We start from the raw sequence: 21,363 nt of genomic DNA on the forward strand, positions 1-21,363 counted from the left end.
CCTCTATGGGCCTCCAAATATCCCTTTCCCAATTCCACAAGAACAGCCTTAGCAAAAGGCTTCTTTTAAGGAAAGATGTAACTCTGTGAGATGAATCAACAGAACACAGAGTAGTTTCTCAGAAAGCTTCTTTCCAGTTTTGAACGGAAGATATGTCCTTTTTCACCATAGCCCTCTTTGGGCTTCCAAATATCCCTTTGCCAATTCCACAACAACAGCCTTAGCGAAAGGCTTCTTGAAGGGAAAGATGTAACACTTTGAGATGAATTAACAGAACACAGAGCAGTTTCTCAGAAAGCTTCTTCCCAGTTTTGAACGGAAGATATTTCCTTTTTCACCATAGCCCTCTATGGGTTACCAAATATCCCTTTGACAATTCCACAAGAACAGAATAGAGAAAGGCTTCTTGAAGGGTAAGATGTAACTCTGTGAGATGAATGAACAGAACACAAAGCAGTTTCTCAGAAAGGTTCTTTCCAGTTTTGAACGAAGGATATTTCCTTTTTCAATATAGCCCTCTATGGGCTTCCAAATATCCCTTTGCCAATTCCACAAGAAGAGCCTTAGCGAAAGGCTTCTTGAAGGGAAAGATGTAACACTGTGAGGTGAATTAACAGAACACAAAGCAGTTTCTCAGAAAGCTTCTTTCCAGTTTTGAACTGAGGATATTTACTTTTTCACCACAGCCCTCTATGGGCTTCCAAATATCTCTTTGCCAATTCCACAAGAACAGCCTTAGTGAAAGGCTTCTTGAAGGGAAAGATGGAACTCTGTGAGATGAATTAACAGAACACAGAGCAGTTTCTCAGAAAGCTTCTTTCCAGTTTTGAAAGGAAGATATTTCCTTTTTCACCATAGCCCTCTATGGGTTTCCAAATATCCCTTTGCCAATTCCACAAGAACAGCCTTAGGGAAAGGCTTCTTGAAGGGAAGCATGGAACTCTGTGAGGTGAATGAACAGAACACAGAGCAGTTTCTCAGAAAGATTCTTTCCAGTTTTGAACCGAAGATATTTCCTTTTTCTCCCTAGCCCTCTATGGGTTTCCAAAGGTCCCTTTGACAATTCCACAAGAACAGCCTTAGCGAAAGGCTTCTTGAAGGGAAAGATGTAACTCTGTGAGGTGGATTAACAGAACACAGAGCAGTTTCTCACAAAGCTTCTTTCCAGTTTTGAACGGAAGATATTTCCTTTTTCACCATAGCCCTCTATGGGCTTCCAAATATCCCTTTCCCAATTCCACAAGAACAGCCTTATCAAAAGGCTTCTTTTAAGGAAAGATGTAACTCTGTGAGATGAATCAACAGAACACAGAGCAGTTTCTCAGAAAGCTTCTTTCCAGTTTTGAGCCTAAGATATTTCCTTTTTCAGCATAGCCCTCTTTGGGCTTCCAAATATCCCTTTGTCAATTCCACAAGAACAGAATTAGCGAAAGGCTTCTTGAAGGGAAAGATGTAACTCTTTGAGGTGAATTGACAGAACACAGACCAGTTTCTCAGAATGATTCTTTCCAGTTTTGAACGGAAGATATTTCCTTTTTCACCATAGCCCTCTATGGGCTTCCAAATATCCCTTTGCCAATTCCACAAGAACAGCCTTAGCGAAAGGCTTCTTGAAGGGAAAGATGTGACTCCGTGAGATGAATTAACAGAAAACAGAGCAGTTTCTCAGAAAGCTTCTTTCCAGTTTTGAACGGAAGATATTTCCTTTTTCACCGTAGCCCTCTCTGGGCTTCCAAATATCCCTTTGCCAATTCCACAAGAACAGCCTGAGCGAAAGGCTTCTTGAAGGGAAAGATGTAACTCTGTGAGGTGAATTACCAGAACACAGAGCAGTTTCTCAGAAAGCTTCTTTCCAGTTTTGAACGGAAGATATTTCCTTTTTCACCATAGCCCTCTATGGGCTTCCAAAAGTCACTTTGCCTATTCCAACAGAAAAGCCTTAGAGAAAGGCTTCTTGAAGGGAAAGATGTAACTCTGTGAGATGAATTAACAGAACACAGAGCAGTTTCTCAGAAAGCTTCTTTCCAGTTTTGAACGGAAGATATTTCCTTTTTCACCCTAGCCCTCTTTGGGTTTTCAAATATCCCTATGCCAATTCCACAAGAACAGCCTTAGCGAAAGGTTTCTTGAAGGGAAAGATGTAAATCTGTGAGGTGAATGAACAGAACACAGAGCAGTTTCTCAGAAAGATTCTTTCCAGTTTTGAACGGAAGATATTTCCTTTTTCACCATAGCCCTCTATGGGCTTCCAAATATCCCTTTGCCGATTCCACAAGAACAGCCTTAGCGAAAGGCTTCTTGAAGGGAAAGATGGAACTCTGTGAGATGAATTAACAGAACACAGAGCAGTTTCTCAGAAAGCTTCTTTCCAGCTTTGAACGGAAGATATTTCCTTTTACACCATAGCCCTCTATGGGCTTCCAAATGTCACTTTGCCAATTCCAACAGAAAAGCCTTAGCGAACGGCTTCTTGAAGGGAAAGATGTAACTCTGTGAGATGAATTAAGCGAACACAGAGCAGTTTCTCAGAAAGCTTCTTTCCAGTTTTGAACGGAAGATATTTCCTTTTTCACCATAGCCCTCTATGGGTTTACAAATATCCCTTTGCCAATTCCACAAGAACAGCCTTAGCGAAAGGCTTCTTGAAGGGAAGCATGGAACTGTGTGAGGTGAATGAACAGTATACAGAGCAGTTTCTCAGAAAGCTTCTTTCCAGTTTTGAACGGAAGATATTTCCTTTTTCACCATAGCCCTCTATGGGCTTCCAAATATCCCTTTGCCAATTCCACAAGAACAGCCTTAGCGAAAGGCTTCTTGAAGGGAAAGATGTAACACTGTGAGGTGGATTAAGAGAACACAGAGCAGTTTCTCAGAAAGCTTCTTTCCAGTTTTGAACGGAAGATATTTCCTTTTTCAGCATAGCCCTCTTTGGGCTTCCAAATATCCCTTTGTCAATTCCACAAGAACAGCCTTAGCGAAAGGCTTCTTGAAGGGAAAGATGTAACTCTTTGAGATGAATTGACAGAACACAGAGCAGTTTCTCAGAATGATTCTTTCCAGTTTTGGACGGAAGATATTTCCTTTTTCACCATAGCCCTCTATGGGCTTCCAAATATCCCTTTGCCAATTCCACAAGAACAGCCTTAGCGAAAGGCTTCTTGAAGGGAAAGATGTAACTCCGTGAGATGAATTAACAGAAAACAGAGCAGTTTCTCAGAAAGCTTCTTTCCAGTTTTGAACGGAAGATATTTTCTTTTTCACCGTAGCCCTCTATGGGCTTCCAAATATCCCTTTGCCAATTCCACAAGAACAGCCTTAGCGAAAGGCTTCTTTAAGGGAAAGATGTAATTCTGTGAGGTGAATTACCAGAACACAGAGCAGTTTCTCAGAAACCTTCTTTCCAGTTTTGAACGGAAGATATTTCCTTTTTCACCATAGCCCTCTATGGGCTTCCCAATATCCCTTTGCCAATTCCACAAGAACAGCCTTAGCGAAAGGCTTCTTGAAGGGAAAGATGTAACTCTGTGAGATGGATTAACAGAACACAGAGCAGTTTCTCAGAAAGCTTCTTTCCAGTTTTGAACCGAAGATATTTCCTTTTTCACCACAGCCCTCTATGGGCTTCCAAATATCCCTTTGCAAATTCCACAAGAACAGCCTTAGCGAAAGGCTTCTTGAATGCAAAGATGTAACTCTGTGAGATGAATTAACAGAACACAGAGCAGTTTCTCAGAAAGCTTCTTTCCAGTTTTGAACGGAAGATATTTCCTTTTTCACCATAGCCCTCTATGGGCTTCCAAATATCCCTTTGCCAATTCCACAAGAACAGCCTTAGCGAAAGCCTTCTCGAAGGGAAAGATGTAACTCTGTGAGATGGATTAACAGAACACAGAGCAGTTTCTCAGAAAGCTTCTTTCCAGTTTTGAACGGAAGATATTTCCTTTTTCAGCATAGCGCTCTATCAGCTTCCAAATGTCACTTTGCCTATTCCAACAGAAAAGCCTTAGAGAAAGGCTTCTTGAAGGGAAAGATGTAACGCTGTGAGATAAATTAACAGAACACAGAGCAGTTTCTCAGAAAGCTTCTTTGCAGTTTTGAACGGAAGATATTTCTTTTTCACCCTAGCCCTCTATGGGTTTTCAAATATCCCTTTGACATTTCCACAAGAACAGCCTTAGCGAAAGGCTTCTTGAAGGGAAAGATGGAACTCTGTGAGATGAATGAACAGAACACAGAGCAGTTTCTCAGAAAACTTCTTTCCAGTTTTGAACGTAAGATATTTCCTTTTTCAGCATAGCCCTCTATTAGCTTCCAAATATCCCTTTGCCAATTCCACAAGAACAGCCATAGCGAAAGGCTTCTTGAAGGGAAAGGTGTAACTCTGTGAGATGAATTAACAGAACACAGAGCAGTTTCTCAGAAAGCTTCTTTCCAGTTTTGAACTGAGGATATTTACTTTTTCACCAGAGCCCTCTAAGGGCTTCCAAATATCTCTTTGCCAATTCCACAAGAACAGCCATAGTGAAAGGCTTCTTGAAGGGGAAGATGTAATTCTGTGAGATGAATTAACAGAACACGGAGCCGTTTCTCAAAAAGCTTCTTTCCAGTTTTGAACGGAATATATCTCCTTTTTCACCATAGCCCTCTATGGGCTTCCAAATATCCCTTTGCCAATTCCACAAGAACAGCCTTAGTGAAAGGCTTCTTGAAGGGAAAGATGTAACTCTGTGAGATGAATTAACAGAACACAGAGCAGTTTCTCAGAAAGCTTCTCTCCAGTTTTGAACGGAAGATATTTCCTTTTTCATCATAGCCCTCTATGGGTTTCCAAATATCCCTTGCCAATTCCACAAGAACACACTTAGCGAAAGGCTTCTTGAAGGGAAAGATGTCACTCTGCGAGATGAAAAAACAGAACGCAGAGCAGTTTCTGAGAAAGCTTCTTTCCAGTGTTGAACAGAAGATATTTCCTTTTTCAACATAGCCCTCTATGGGCTTCCAAATATCCCTTTCCCAATTCCACAATAACAGCCTTAGCGAAAGGCTTCTTGAAGGGAAAGATGTAACTCTGTGAGATGAATCAACAGAACACAGAGCAGTTTCTCAGAAGCTTCTTTCCAGTTTTGAACGGAAGATATTTCCTTTTTCAGCATAGCCCTCTATGGGCTTCCAAATATCCCTTTGCCAATTCCACAAGAACAGCCTTAGCGAAAGGCTTCTTGAAGGGAAAGATGTAACTCTGTGAGATGAATTAACAGAACACAGAGCAGTTTCTCAGAAAGTTCTTTCCAGTTTTGAACGGAAGATATTTCCTTTTTCACCATAGCCCTCTATGGGATTCCAAAAGTCACTTTGCCAATTCCAACAGAAAAGCCTTAGCGAAAGACTTCTTGAAGGGAAAGATGTAACACTGTAAGATGAATTAATCGAACACAGAGTAGTTTCTCAGAAAGCTTCTTTCCAGTTTTGAACGGAAGATATTTCCTTTTTCAGCATAGCCCTCTATGGTTTTCCAAATATCCCTTTGACAATTCCACAAGAACCGCCATAGCGAAAGGCTTCTTGAAGTAAAAGATGGAAATCTGTGAGATGAATGAACACAACACAGAGCAGTTTCTCAGAAAGCTTCTTTCCAGTTTTGAACCGAAGATATTTCCTTTTTCACCATAGCCCTCTAAGGGCTTCCAAGTGTCCCTTTGCCAATTCCACAAGAACAGCCTTAGCGAAAGGCTTCTTGAAGGGAAAGATGTAACTCTGTGAGATGAATGAACAGAACACAGAGCAGTTTCTCAGAATGCTTCTTTCCAGTTTTGAACGGAAGATATTTCTTTTTTCACCATAGCCCTCTATGGGCTTCCAAATATCCCTTTGACAATTCCACAAGAACAGCCTTAGCGAAAGGCTTCTTGAAGGGAAAGATGTAACTCTGTGAGATGAATTAACAGAACACAGAGCAGTTTCTCAGAAAGCTTCTTTCCAGTTTTGATCGGAAGATATTTCCTTTTTCACCGTAGCCCTCTATGGGCTTCCAAATGTCACTTTAGCAATTGCAACAGAAAAGCCTTAGCGAAAGGCTTCTTGAAGGGAAAGATGTAAATCTGTGAGATGAATTAACAGAACACAAAGCAGTTTCTCAGAAAGCTTCTTTCCAGTTTTGAACGGAAGTTATTTCCTTTTTCACCATAGCCCTCTATGGGCTTCCAAATATCCCTTTGCCAATTCCACAAGAACAGACGTAGCGAAAGGCTTCTTGAAGGGAAAGATGTAACTCTGTGAGGTGAATTACCAGAACACAGAGCAGTTTCTCAGAAAGCTTCTTTCCAGTTTTTAACGGAAGTTATTTCCTTTTTCACCATAGCCCTCTATGGGCTTCCCAATATCCCTTTGCCAATTCCACAAGAACAGCCTTAGCGAAAGGCTTCTTGAAGGGAAAGATGGAACTCTGTGAGATGAATCAACAGAACACAGAGCAGTTTCTCAGAAAACTTCTTTCCAGTTTTGAACGGAAGATATTTTCTTTTTCACCATAGCGCTCTATGGGCTTCCAAATACGCCTTTGCCAATTCCACAAGAACAGCTTAAGCGAAAGGCTTCTTGAAGGGAAAGATGTAACTCTGTGAGGTGGATTAACAGAACACAGAGCAGTTTCTGAGAAAGCTTCTTTCCAGTTTTGAACGGAAGATATTTCCTTTTTCAGCATAGCCCTCTATGGGCTTCCAAATATCCCTTTCCCAATTCCACAAGAACAGCCTTATCAAAAGGCTTCTTTTAAGGAAAGTTGTAACTCTGTGTTATGAATCAACAGAACACAGAGCAGTTTCTCAGAAAGCTTCTTTCCAGTTTTGAACGGAAGATATTTCCTTTTTCACCAGAGACCTGTAAGGGCTTCCAAATGTCACTTTGCCAATTCCAACAGAAAAGCCTTAGCGAAAGGCTTCTTGAAGGGAAAGATGTAACACTGTGAGATGAATTAATCGATCACAGAGCAATTTCCCAGAAAGCTTCTTTCCAGTTTTGAACGGAAGATATTTCCTTTTTCACCATAGCCCTCTATGGGTTACCAAATATCCCTTTGACAATTCCACAAGAACAGAATAGAGAAAGGCTTCTTGAAGGGAAAGATGTAACTCTGTGAGATGAATGAACAGAACACAGAGCAGTTTCTCAGAAAGCTTCTTTCCAGTTTTGAACGAAGGATATTTCCTTTTTCAATATAGCCCTCTATGGGCTTCCAAATATCCCTTTGACAATTCCACAAGAAGAGCCTTAGCGAAAGGCTTCTTGAAGGGAAATATGTAACACTGTGAGGTGAATTAACAGAACACAAAGCAGTTTCTCAGAAAGCTTCTTTCCAGTTTTGAACTGAGGATATTTACTTTTTCACCACAGCCCTCTATGGGCTTCCAAATATCTCTTTGCCAATTCCACAAGAACAGCCTTAGTGAAAGGCTTCTTGAAGGGAAAGATGTAACTCTGTGAGATGAATTAACAGAACACGGAGCAGTTTCTCAAAAAGCTTCTTTCCAGTTTTGAACGGAAGATATTTCCTTTTTCAGCATAGCGCTCTATCAGCTTCCAAATGTCACTTTGCCTATTCCAACAGAAAAGCCTTAGAGAAAGGCTTCTTGAAGGGAAAGATGTAACGCTGTGAGATAAATTAACAGAACACAGAGCAGTTTCTCAGAAAGCTTCTTTGCAGTTTTGAACGGAAGATATTTCTTTTTCACCCTAGCCCTCTATGGGTTTTCAAATATCCCTTTGACATTTCCACAAGAACAGCCTTAGCGAAAGGCTTCTTGAAGGGAAAGATGGAACTCTGTGAGATGAATGAACAGAACACAGAGCAGTTTCTCAGAAAACTTCTTTCCAGTTTTGAACGTAAGATATTTCCTTTTTCAGCATAGCCCTCTATTAGCTTCCAAATATCCCTTTGCCAATTCCACAAGAACAGCCATAGCGAAAGGCTTCTTGAAGGGAAAGGTGTAACTCTGTGAGATGAATTAACAGAACACAGAGCAGTTTCTCAGAAAGCTTCTTTCCAGTTTTGAACTGAGGATATTTACTTTTTCACCAGAGCCCTCTAAGGGCTTCCAAATATCTCTTTGCCAATTCCACAAGAACAGCCATAGTGAAAGGCTTCTTGAAGGGGAAGATGTAACTCTGTGAGATGAATCAACAGAACACAGAGCAGTTTCTCAGAAGCTTCTTTCCAGTTTTGAACGGAAGATATTTCCTTTTTCAGCATAGCCCTCTATGGGCTTCCAAATATCCCTTTGCCAATTCCACAAGAACAGCCTTAGCGAAAGGCTTCTTGAAGGGAAAGATGTAACTCTGTGAGATGAATTAACAGAACACAGAGCAGTTTCTCAGAAAGTTCTTTCCAGTTTTGAACGGAAGATATTTCCTTTTTCACCATAGCCCTCTATGGGATTCCAAAAGTCACTTTGCCAATTCCAACAGAAAAGCCTTAGCGAAAGACTTCTTGAAGGGAAAGATGTAACACTGTAAGATGAATTAATCGAACACAGAGTAGTTTCTCAGAAAGCTTCTTTCCAGTTTTGAACGGAAGATATTTCCTTTTTCAGCATAGCCCTCTATGGTTTTCCAAATATCCCTTTGACAATTCCACAAGAACCGCCATAGCGAAAGGCTTCTTGAAGTAAAAGATGGAAATCTGTGAGATGAATGAACACAACACAGAGCAGTTTCTCAGAAAGCTTCTTTCCAGTTTTGAACCGAAGGTATTTCCTTTTTCACCATAGCCCTCTAAGGGCTTCCAAGTGTCCCTTTGCCAATTCCACAAGAACAGCCTTAGCGAAAGGCTTCTTGAAGGGAAAGATGTAACTCTGTGAGATGAATGAACAGAACACAGAGCAGTTTCTCAGAATGCTTCTTTCCAGTTTTGAACGGAAGATATTTCTTTTTTCACCATAGCCCTCTATGGGCTTCCAAATATCCCTTTGACAATTCCACAAGAACAGCCTTAGCGAAAGGCTTCTTGAAGGGAAAGATGTAACTCTGTGAGATGAATTAACAGAACACAGAGCAGTTTCTCAGAAAGCTTCTTTCCAGTTTTGATCGGAAGATATTTCCTTTTTCACCGTAGCCCTCTATGGGTTTCCAAATGTCACTTTAGCAATTGCAACAGAAAAGCCTTAGCGAAAGGCTTCTTGAAGGGAAAGATGTAAATCTGTGAGATGAATTAACAGAACACAAAGCAGTTTCTCAGAAAGCTTCTTTCCAGTTTTGAACGGAAGTTATTTCCTTTTTCACCATAGCCCTCTATGGGCTTCCAAATATCCCTTTGCCAATTCCACAAGAACAGACGTAGCGAAAGGCTTCTTGAAGGGAAAGATGTAACTCTGTGAGGTGAATTACCAGAACACAGAGCAGTTTCTCAGAAAGCTTCTTTCCAGTTTTTAACGGAAGTTATTTCCTTTTTCACCATAGCCCTCTATGGGCTTCCCAATATCCCTTTGCCAATTCCACAAGAACAGCCTTAGCGAAAGGCTTCTTGAAGGGAAAGATGGAACTCTGTGAGATGAATCAACAGAACACAGAGCAGTTTCTCAGAAAACTTCTTTCCAGTTTTGAACGGAAGATATTTTCTTTTTCACCATAGCGCTCTATGGGCTTCCAAATACGCCTTTGCCAATTCCACAAGAACAGCTTAAGCGAAAGGCTTCTTGAAGGGAAAGATGTAACTCTGTGAGGTGGATTAACAGAACACAGCGCAGTTTCTGAGAAAGATTCTTTCCAGTTTTGAACGGAAGATATTTCCTTTTTCAGCATAGCCCTCTATGGGCTTCCAAATATCCCTTTCCCAATTCCACAAGAACAGCCTTATCAAAAGGCTTCTTTTAAGGAAAGTTGTAACTCTGTGTTATGAATCAACAGAACACAGAGCAGTTTCTCAGAAAGCTTCTTTCCAGTTTTGAACGGAAGATATTTCCTTTTTCACCAGAGACCTGTAAGGGCTTCCAAATGTCACTTTGCCAATTCCAACAGAAAAGCCTTAGCGAAAGGCTTCTTGAAGGGAAAGATGTAACACTGTGAGATGAATTAATCGATCACAGAGCAATTTCCCAGAAAGCTTCTTTCCAGTTTTGAACGGAAGATATTTCCTTTTTCACCATAGCCCTCTATGGGTTACCAAATATCCCTTTGACAATTCCACAAGAACAGAATAGAGAAAGGCTTCTTGAAGGGAAAGATGTAACTCTGTGAGATGAATGAACAGAACACAGAGCAGTTTCTCAGAAAGCTTCTTTCCAGTTTTGAACGAAGGATATTTCCTTTTTCAATATAGCCCTCTATGGGCTTCCAAATATCCCTTTGACAATTCCACAAGAAGAGCCTTAGCGAAAGGCTTCTTGAAGGGAAATATGTAACACTGTGAGGTGAATTAACAGAACACAAAGCAGTTTCTCAGAAAGCTTCTTTCCAGTTTTGAACTGAGGATATTTACTTTTTCACCACAGCCCTCTATGGGCTTCCAAATATCTCTTTGCCAATTCCACAAGAACAGCCTTAGTGAAAGGCTTCTTGAAGGGAAAGATGTAACTCTGTGAGATGAATTAACAGAACACGGAGCAGTTTCTCAAAAAGCTTCTTTCCAGTTTTGAACGGAAGATATTTCCTTTTTCAGCATAGCGCTCTATCAGCTTCCAAATGTCACTTTGCCTATTCCAACAGAAAAGCCTTAGAGAAAGGCTTCTTGAAGGGAAAGATGTAACGCTGTGAGATAAATTAACAGAACACAGAGAAGTTTCTCAGAAAGCTTCTTTGCAGTTTTGAACGGAAGATATTTCTTTTTCACCCTAGCCCTCTATGGGTTTTCAAATATCCCTTTGACATTTCCACAAGAACAGCCTTAGCGAAAGGCTTCTTGAAGGGAAAGATGGAACTCTGTGAGATGAATGAACAGAACACAGAGCAGTTTCTCAGAAAACTTCTTTCCAGTTTTGAACGTAAGATATTTCCTTTTTCAGCATAGCCCTCTATTAGCTTCCAAATATCCCTTTGCCAATTCCACAAGAACAGCCATAGCGAAAGGCTTCTTGAAGGGAAAGGTGTAACTCTGTGAGATGAATTAACAGAACACAGAGCAGTTTCTCAGAAAGCTTCTTTCCAGTTTTGAACTGAGGATATTTACTTTTTCACCAGAGCCCTCTAAGGGCTTCCAAATATCTCTTTGCCAATTCCACAAGAACAGCCATAGTGAAAGGCTTCTTGAAGGGGAAGATGTAATTCTGTGAGATGAATTAACAGAACACGGAGCCGTTTCTCAAAAAGCTTCTTTCCAGTTTTGAACGGAATATATCTCCTTTTTCACCATAGCCCTCTATGGGCTTCCAAATATCCCTTTGCCAATTCCACAAGAACAGCCTTAGTGAAAGGCTTCTTGAAGGGAAAGATGTAACTCTGTGAGATGAATTAACAGAACACAGAGCAGTTTCTCAGAAAGCTTCTCTCCAGTTTTGAACGGAAGATATTTCCTTTTTCATCATAGCCCTCTATGGGTTTCCAAATATCCCTTGCCAATTCCACAAGAACACACTTAGCGAAAGGCTTCTTGAAGGGAAAGATGTCACTCTGCGAGATGAAAAAACAGAACGCAGAGCAGTTTCTGAGAAAGCTTCTTTCCAGTGTTGAACAGAAGATATTTCCTTTTTCAACATAGCCCTCTATGGGCTTCCAAATATCCCTTTCCCAATTCCACAATAACAGCCTTAGCGAAAGGCTTCTTGAAGGGAAAGATGTAACTCTGTGAGATGAATCAACAGAACACAGAGCAGTTTCTCAGAAGCTTCTTTCCAGTTTTGAACGGAAGATATTTCCTTTTTCAGCATAGCCCTCTATGGGCTTCCAAATATCCCTTTGCCAATTCCACAAGAACAGCCTTAGCGAAAGGCTTCTTGAAGGGAAAGATGTAACTCTGTGAGATGAATTAACAGAACACAGAGCAGTTTCTCAGAAAGTTCTTTCCAGTTTTGAACGGAAGATATTTCCTTTTTCACCATAGCCCTCTATGGGATTCCAAAAGTCACTTTGCCAATTCCAACAGAAAAGCCTTAGCGAAAGACTTCTTGAAGGGAAAGATGTAACACTGTAAGATGAATTAATCGAACACAGAGTAGTTTCTCAGAAAGCTTCTTTCCAGTTTTGAACGGAAGATATTTCCTTTTTCAGCATAGCCCTCTATGGTTTTCCAAATATCCCTTTGACAATTCCACAAGAACCGCCATAGCGAAAGGCTTCTTGAAGTAAAAGATGGAAATCTGTGAGATGAATGAACACAACACAGAGCAGTTTCTCAGAAAGCTTCTTTCCAGTTTTGAAACGAAGATATTTCCTTTTTCACCATAGCCCTCTAAGGGCTTCCAAGTGTCCCTTTGCCAATTCCACAAGAACAGCCTTAGCGAAAGGCTTCTTGAAGGGAAAGATGTAACTCTGTGAGATGAATGAACAGAACACAGAGCAGTTTCTCAGAATGCTTCTTTCCAGTTTTGAACGGAAGATATTTCTTTTTTCACCATAGCCCTCTATGGGCTTCCAAATATCCCTTTGACAATTCCACAAGAACAGCCTTAGCGAAAGGCTTCTTGAAGGGAAAGATGTAACTCTGTGAGATGAATTAACAGAACACAGAGCAGTTTCTCAGAAAGCTTCTTTCCAGTTTTGATCGGAAGATATTTCCTTTTTCACCGTAGCCCTCTATGGGCTTCCAAATGTCACTTTAGCAATTGCAACAGAAAAGCCTTAGCGAAAGGCTTCTTGAAGGGAAAGATGTAAATCTGTGAGATGAATTAACAGAACACAAAGCAGTTTCTCAGAAAGCTTCTTTCCAGTTTTGAACGGAAGTTATTTCCTTTTTCAGCATAGCCCTCTATGGGCTTCCAAATATCCCTTTGCCAATTCCACAAGAACAGACGTAGCGAAAGGCTTCTTGAAGGGAAAGATGTAACTCTGTGAGGTGAATTACCAGAACACAGAGCAGTTTCTCAGAAAGCTTCTTTCCAGTTTTTAACGGAAGTTATTTCCTTTTTCACCATAGCCCTCTATGGGCTTCCCAATATCCCTTTGCCAATTCCACAAGAACAGCCTTAGCGAAAGGCTTCTTGAAGGGAAAGATGGAACTCTGTGAGATGAATCAACAGAACACAGAGCAGTTTCTCAGAAAACTTCTTTCCAGTTTTGAACGGAAGATATTTTCTTTTTCACCATAGCGCTCTATGGGCTTCCAAATACGCCTTTGCCAATTCCACAAGAACAGCTTAAGCGAAAGGCTTCTTGAAGGGAAAGATGTAACTCTGTGAGGTGGATTAACAGAACACAGAGCAGTTTCTGAGAAAGCTTCTTTCCAGTTTTGAACGGAAGATATTTCCTTTTTCAGCATAGCCCTCTATGGGCTTCCAAATATCCCTTTCCCAATTCCAGAAGAACAGCCTTATCAAAAGGCTTCTTTTAAGGAAAGTTGTAACTCTGTGTTATGAATCAACAGAACACAGAGCAGTTTCTCAGAAAGCTTCTTTCCAGTTTTGAACGGAAGATATTTCCTTTTTCACCAGAGACCTGTAAGGGCTTCCAAATGTCACTTTGCCAATTCCAACAGAAAAGCCTTAGCGAAAGGCTTCTTGAAGGGAAAGATGTAACACTGTGAGATGAATTAATCGATCACAGAGCAATTTCCCAGAAAGCTTCTTTCCAGTTTTGAACGGAAGATATTTCCTTTTTCACCATAGCCCTCTATGGGTTACCAAATATCCCTTTGACAATTCCACAAGAACAGAATAGAGAAAGGCTTCTTGAAGGGAAAGATGTAACTCTGTGAGATGAATGAACAGAACACAGAGCAGTTTCTCAGAAAGCTTCTTTCCAGTTTTGAACGAAGGATATTTCCTTTTTCAATATAGCCCTCTATGGGCTTCCAAATATCCCTTTGACAATTCCACAAGAAGAGCCTTAGCGAAAGGCTTCTTGAAGGGAAATATGTAACACTGTGAGGTGAATTAACAGAACACAAAGCAGTTTCTCAGAAAGCTTCTTTCCAGTTTTGAACTGAGGATATTTACTTTTTCACCACAGCCCTCTATGGGCTTCCAAATATCTCTTTGCCAATTCCACAAGAACAGCCTTAGTGAAAGGCTTCTTGAAGGGAAAGATGTAACTCTGTGAGATGAATTAACAGAACACGGAGCAGTTTCTCAAAAAGCTTCTTTCCAGTTTTGAACGGAATATATCTCCTTTTTCACCATAGCCCTCTAAGGGCTTCCAAATATCCCTTTGCCAATTCCACAAGAACAGCCTTAGTGAAAGGCTTCTTGAAGGGAAAGATGTAACTCTGTGAGATGAATTAACAGAACACAGAGCAGTTTCTCAGAAAGCTTCTTTCCAGTTTTGAACGGAAGATATTTCCTTTTTCATCATAGCCCTCTATGGGTTTCCAAATATCCCTTGCCAATTCCACAAGAACAGACTTAGCGAAAGGCTTCTTGAAGGGAAAGATGTCACTCTGCGAGATGAATAAAGAGAACGCAGAGCAGTTTCTGAGAAAGCTTCTTTCCAGTTTTGAACAGAAGATATTTCCTTTTTCAACATAGCCCTCTATGGGCTTCCAAATATCCCTTTCCCAATTCCACAAGAACAGCCTTAGCGAAAGGCTTCTTGAAGGGAAAGATGTAACTCTGTGAGATGAATCAACAGAACGCAGAGCAGTTTCTCAGAAAGCTTCTTTCCAGTTTTGAACGGAAGATATTTCCTTTTTCACCATAGCCCTCTATGGGATTCCAAATATCCCTTTGCCAATTCCACAAGAACAGCCTTAGCGAAAGGCTTCTTGAAGGGAAAGATGGAACTCTGTGAGATGAATTAACAGAACACAGAGCAGTTTCTCAGAAAGCTTCTTTCCAGTTTTGAACGGAAGATATTTCCTTTTTCACCATAGCCCTCTATGGGATTCCAAATGTCACTTTGCCAATTCCAACAGAAAAGCCTTAGCGAAAGACTTCTTGAACGGAAAGATGTAACTCTGTGAGATGAATTAATCGAACACAGAGTAGTTTCTCAGAAAGCTTCTTTCCAGTTTTGAACGGAAGATATTTCCTTTTTCACCATAGCCCTCTATGGGCTTCTAAATATCCCTTGGCCAATTCCACAAGAACAGCCTTAGCGAAAGGCTTCTTTAAGGGAAAGATGTAACACTGTGAGATGAATTAATAGAACCCAGAGCAGTTTCTCAGAAAGCTTATTTCCAGTTTTGAACGGAAGATATTTCCTTTTTCATCATAGCCCTCTATGGGTTTCCAAATATCCCTTGCCAATTCCACAAGAACAGACTTAGCGAAAGGCTTCTTGAAGTAAAAGATGTCACTCTGCGAGATGAATAAACAGAACGCAGAGCAGTTTCTCAGAAAGCTTCTTTCCAGTTTTGAACGGAAGATATTTCCTTTTTCAACATAGCCCTCTAAAGGCTTCCCAATATCCCTTTGCCAATTCCACAAGAACAGCCTTAGTGAAAGGCTTCTTGAAGGGAAAGATGTAACTCTGTGAGATGGATTAACAGAACACAGAGAAGTTTCTCAGAAAGCTTCTTTCCAGTTTTGAACGGAAGATATTTCCTTTTTCACCATAGCCCTCTATGGGCTTCCAAATATCCCTTTCACAATTCCACAAGAACAGCCTTAGCGAAACGCTTCTTGAAGGGAAAGATGGAACTCTGTGAGATGAATGAACAGAACACAGAGCAGTTTCTCAGAAAGCTTCTTTCCAGTTTTGAACGGAAGATATTTCCTTTTTCAGCATTGCCCTCTATGGGCTTCCAAATATCCCTTTGCCAATTCCACAAGAACAGCCTTAGCGAAAGGCTTCTTGAAGGGAAAGATGTAACTCTGTGAGATGAATTAACAGAACACAGAGCAGTTTCTCAGAAAGCTTCTTTCTAGTTTTGAACGAAGGATATTTCCTTTTTCAACACAGCCCTCTATGGGCTTCCCAATATCCCTTTGCCAATTCCACAAGAACAGTCTTAGTGAAAGGCTTCTTGAAGGGAAAGATGTAACTCTGTGAGATGGATTAACAGAACACAGAGCAGTTTCTCAGAAAGCTTCTTTCCAGTTTTGAACGGAAGATATTTCCTTTTTCACCATAGCCCTCTATGGGCTTCCAAATATCCCTTTCACAATTCCACAAGAACAGCCTTAGCGAAACGCTTCTTGAAGGGAAAGATGGAACTCTGTGAGATGAATGAACAGAACACGGATCAGTTTCTCAGAAAGCTTCTTTCCAGTTTTGAACGGAATATATCTCCTTTTTCACCATAGCCCTCTATGGGCTTCCAAATATCCCTTTGCCAATTCCACAAGAGCAGTCTTAGCGAAAGGCTTCTTGAAGGGAAAGATGTAACTCTGTGAGATGAATTAACAGAACACAGAGCAGTTTCTCAGAAAGCTTCTTTCCAGTTTTGAACGGAAGATATTTCCTTTTTCACCATAGCCCTCTATGGGATTCCAAATATCACTTTGCCAATTCCAACAGAAAAGACTTAGCGAAGCAAGAGCAAACACATTCGAAAGCTAGCAGAAGGCAAGAAATAACTAAGATCAGAGCAGAACTGAAGTAGATAGAGACACAATAAACCCTCCAAAAAATCAATGAATCCAGGAGTTGGTTTTTTGAAAAGATCAACAAAATTGACAGACCACTTGCAAGACTAATAAAGAAGAAAAGAGAGAAGAATCCAATCGACGCAATTAAAAATGATAAAGGGGATATCACCACCGACCCCACAGAAATACAAACTACCATCAGAGAATACTATAAACACCTCTACGCAAATAAACTGGAAAATCTAGAAGAAATGGATAATTTCCTGGACACTTACACTCTTGCAAGACTAAACCAGGAAGAAGTTGAATCCCTGAATAGACCAATAGTAGGCTCTGAAATTGAGGCAATAATTAATAGCCTACCAACCAAAAAAAGTCCAGGACCAGATGGATTCACAGCTGAATTCTACCAGAGGTACAAGGAGGAGCTGGTACCATTCCTCTGAAACTATTCCAATCAATAGAAAAAGAGGGAATCCTCCCTAACTCATTTTATGAGGCCAACATCATCCTGATACCAAAGCCTGGCAGAGACACAACAAAAAAAGAGAATTTTAGACCAATATCCCTGATGAACATCGATGCAAAAATCCTCTATAAAATACTGGCAAACCGGATTCAGCAGCACATCAAAAAGCTTATCCACCATGATCAAGTGGGCTTCATCCCTGGGATGCAAGGCTGGTTCAACATTCGCAAATCAATAAACATAATCCAGCATATAAACAGAACCAAAGACAAGAACCACATGATTATCTCAATAGATGCAGAAAAGGCTTTTGACAAAATTCAACAGCCCTTCATGCTAAAAACGCTCAATAAATTTGGTATTGATGGAACGTACCTCAAAATAATAAGAGCTATTTATGACAAACCCACAGCCAATATCATACTGAATGGGCAAAAACTGGAAAAATTCCCTTTGAAAACTGGCACAAGACAGGGATGCCCTCTCTCACCACTCCTATTCAACATAGTGTTGGAAGTTCTGGCTAGGGCAATCAGGCAAGAGAAAGAAATCAAGGGGATTCAGTTAGGAAAAGAAGAAGTCAAATTGTCCCTGTTTGCAGACGACATGATTGTATATTTAGAAAACCCCATTGTCTCAGCCCAAAATCTCCTTAAGCTGATCAGCAACTTCAGCAAAGTCTCAGGATACAAAATTAATGTGCAAAAATCACAAGCATTCTTATACACCAGTGACAGTCAAACAGAGAGCCAAATCAGGAATGAACTTCCATTCACAATTGCTTCAAAGAGAATAAAATACCTAGGAATCCAACTTACAAGGGATGTAAAGGACCTCTTCAAGGAGAACTACAAACCACTGCTCAGTGAAATAAAAGAGGACACAAACAAATGGAAGAACATACCATGCTCATGGATAGGAAGAATCAATATCGTGAAAATGGCCATACTGCCCAAGGTAATTTATAGATTCAATGCCATCCCCATCAAGCTACCAATGAGCTTCTTCACAGAATTGGAAAAAACTGCTTTAAAGTTCATATGGAACCAAAAAAGAGCCCGCATCTCCAAGACAATCCTAAGTCAAAAGAACAAAGCTGGAGGCATCACGCTACCTGACTTCAAACTATACTACAAGGCTACAGTAACCAAAACAGCATGGTACTGGTACCAAAACAGAGATATAGACCAATGGAACAGAACAGAGTCCTCAGAAATAATACCACACATCTACAGCCATCTGATCTTTGACAAACCTGAGAGAAACAAGAAATGGGGAAAGGATTCCCTATTTAATAAATGGTGCTGGGAAAATTGGCTAGCCATAAGTAGAAAGCTGAAACTGGATCCTTTCTTTACTCCTTATACGAAAATTAATTCAAGATGGATTAGAGACTTAAATGTTAGACCTAATACCATAAAAATCCTAGAGGAAAACCTAGGTAGTACCATTCAGGACATAGGCATGGGCAAAGACTTCATGTCTAAAACACCAAAAGCAACGGCAGCAAAAGCCAAAATTGACAAATGGGATCTCATCAAACTAAAGAGCTTCTGCACAGCAAAAGAAACTACCATCAGAGTGAGCAGGCAACCTACAGAATGGGAGAAAATTTTTGCAATCTACTCATCTGACAAAGGGCTAATATCCAGAACCTACAAAGAACGCAAACAAATTTACAAGAAAAAAACAAACGACCCCATCCAAAAGTGGGCAAAGGATATGAACAGACATTTCTCAAAAGAAGACATTCACACAGCCAACAGACACATGAAAAAATGCTCATCATCACTGGCCATCAGAGAAATGCAAATCAAAACCACAATGAGATACCATCACACACCAGTTAGAATGGCGATCATTAAAAAGTCAGGAAACAACAGGTGCTGGAGAGGATGTGGAGAAATAGGAACACTTTTACACTGTTGGTGGGATTGTAAACTAGTTCAACCATTATGGAAAACAGTATGGCGATTCCTCAAGGATCTAGAACTAGATGTACCATATGACCCAGCCATCAAATTACTGGGTATATACCCAAAGGATTATAAATTATGCTGCTATAAGGACACATGCACACGTATGTTTATTGCAGCACTATTCACAATAGCAAAGACTTGGAATCAACCCAAATGTCCATCAGTGACAGATTGGATTAAGAAAAAGTGGCACATATACACCATGGAATACTATGCAGCCATAAAAAAAGGAAGAGTTTGTGTCCTTTGTAGGGACATGGATACAGCTGGAAACCATCATTCTTAGCAAACTATCACAAGAACAGAAAACCAAACACCGCATGTTCTCACTCGTAGGTGGGAACTGAACAATGAGATCACTTGGACTCGAGAAGGGGAACATCACACACCGGGGCCTATCATGGGGAGGGGGGAGGGGGGAGGGATTGCATTGGGAGTTATACCTGATGTAAATGACGAGTTGATGGGTGCAGCACACCAACATGGCACAAGTATACATATGTAGCAAACCTGCACGTTGTGCACATGTACCTTACAACTTGAAGTTTAATAATAATAAATAAATTTAAAAAAAAAAAAAAAAAAAGAAAAGACTTAGCGAAAGGCTTCTTGAAGGGAAAGATGTAACTCTGTGAGATGAATTAACCGAACACAGAGCAGTTTCTCAGAAAGCTTCTTTCCAGTTGTGAATGGAAGATATTTCCTTTTTCACCATAGCCCTCTATGGGCTTCCAAATATCACTTTGCCAATTCCAACAGAAAAGCCTAAGCGAAAGGCTTCTTGAAGGGAAAGATGTAACTCTGTGAGATGAAATAACAGAACACAGAGCAGTTTCTCAGAAAGCTTCTTTCCAGTTTTGAACGGAATATATTTCCTTTTTCACGCCAGCCCTCTATGGGTTTCCAAATATCCCTTTGACAACTCCACAAGAACAGCATTAGCGAAAGGCTTCTTGAAGGGAAAGATGGAACTCTGTGAGATGAATGAACAGAACACAGAGCAGTTTCTCAGAAAGCTTCTTTCCAGTTTTGAACGGAAGATATTTCCTTTTTCAGCATAGCCCTCTAAGGGCTTCCAAATATCCCTTTACCAATTCCACAAGAACAGCCTTAGCGAAAGGCTTCTCGAAGGGAAAGATGTAACTCTGTGAGGTGAATTAACGGAACACAGAGCAGTTTCTCAGAAAGCTTCTTGCCCGTTTTGAACGAAGGATATTTCCTTTTTCACCATAGCCCTCTATGGGCTTCCCAATATCCCTTTGCCAATTCCACAAGAACAGCCTTAGCGAAAGGCTTCTTGAAGGGAAAGATGTAACTCTGTGAGATGGATTAACAGAACACAGAGCAGTTTCTCAGAAATCTTCCTTCCAGTTTTGAACGGAAGATATTTCCTTTTTCACCATAGCCCTCTATGGGCTTCCAAATATCCCTTTCCCAATTCCACAACAACAGCCTTAGCAAAAGGCTTCTTGAAAGGAAAGATGTAACTCTGTGAGATGAAGCAACAGAACACAGAGCAGTTTCTCAGAAAGCTTCTTTCCAGTTTTGAACGGAAGATATTTCCTTTTTCAGCATAGCCCTCTATGGGCTTCCAAATATCCCATTGCCAATTCCACAAGAACAGCCTTAGCGAAAGGCTTCTTGAAGGGAAAGATGTAACTCTGTGAGATGAATTAACAGAACACAGAGAAGTTTCTCAGAAAGCTTCTTTCCAGTTTTGAACGGAAGATACTTCCTTTTTCACCATAGCCCTGTATTTCCTTCCCAATATCCCTTTGGCAATTCCACCAGAACAGCCTTAGCCAAAGGCTTCTTGAAGGGAAAGATGTATCTCTGTGAGATGACTTAACAGAACACAGAACAGGTTCTCAGTAAGTTTCTTTCCAGTTTTAAACGGAAGATATTTCCTTTTTCACCATAGGCCTCTATGGGCTTCCAAATATCCCTTTGCCAATTCGACAAGAACAGCCTTAGCGAAAGGCTTCTTGAAGGGAAAGATGTAATTCTGTCAGATGAATTAACAGAACACAGAGCAGTTTCTCAGAAAGCTTCTTTCCAGTTTTGAACGGAAGTTATTTCCTTTTTCACCATAGCCCTCTATGGGCTTCCAAATATCCCTCTGCCAATTCCACAAGAACAGACTTAGCGAAAGGCTTCTTGAAGGGAAAGATGTAACTCTGTGAGATGAATTAACAGAACACAGAGCAGTTTCTCAAAAAGCTTCTTTCCAGTTTTGAACGGAAGATATTTCCTTTTTCAGCATAGCCCTCTACGGGCTTCCTAATGTCACTTTGCCAATTCCAATAGA

This window comes from Chlorocebus sabaeus, chromosome 27 (genome assembly GCF_047675955.1).
Source record: "Chlorocebus sabaeus isolate Y175 chromosome 27, mChlSab1.0.hap1, whole genome shotgun sequence".
NCBI lineage: Eukaryota > Metazoa > Chordata > Mammalia > Primates > Cercopithecidae > Chlorocebus > Chlorocebus sabaeus.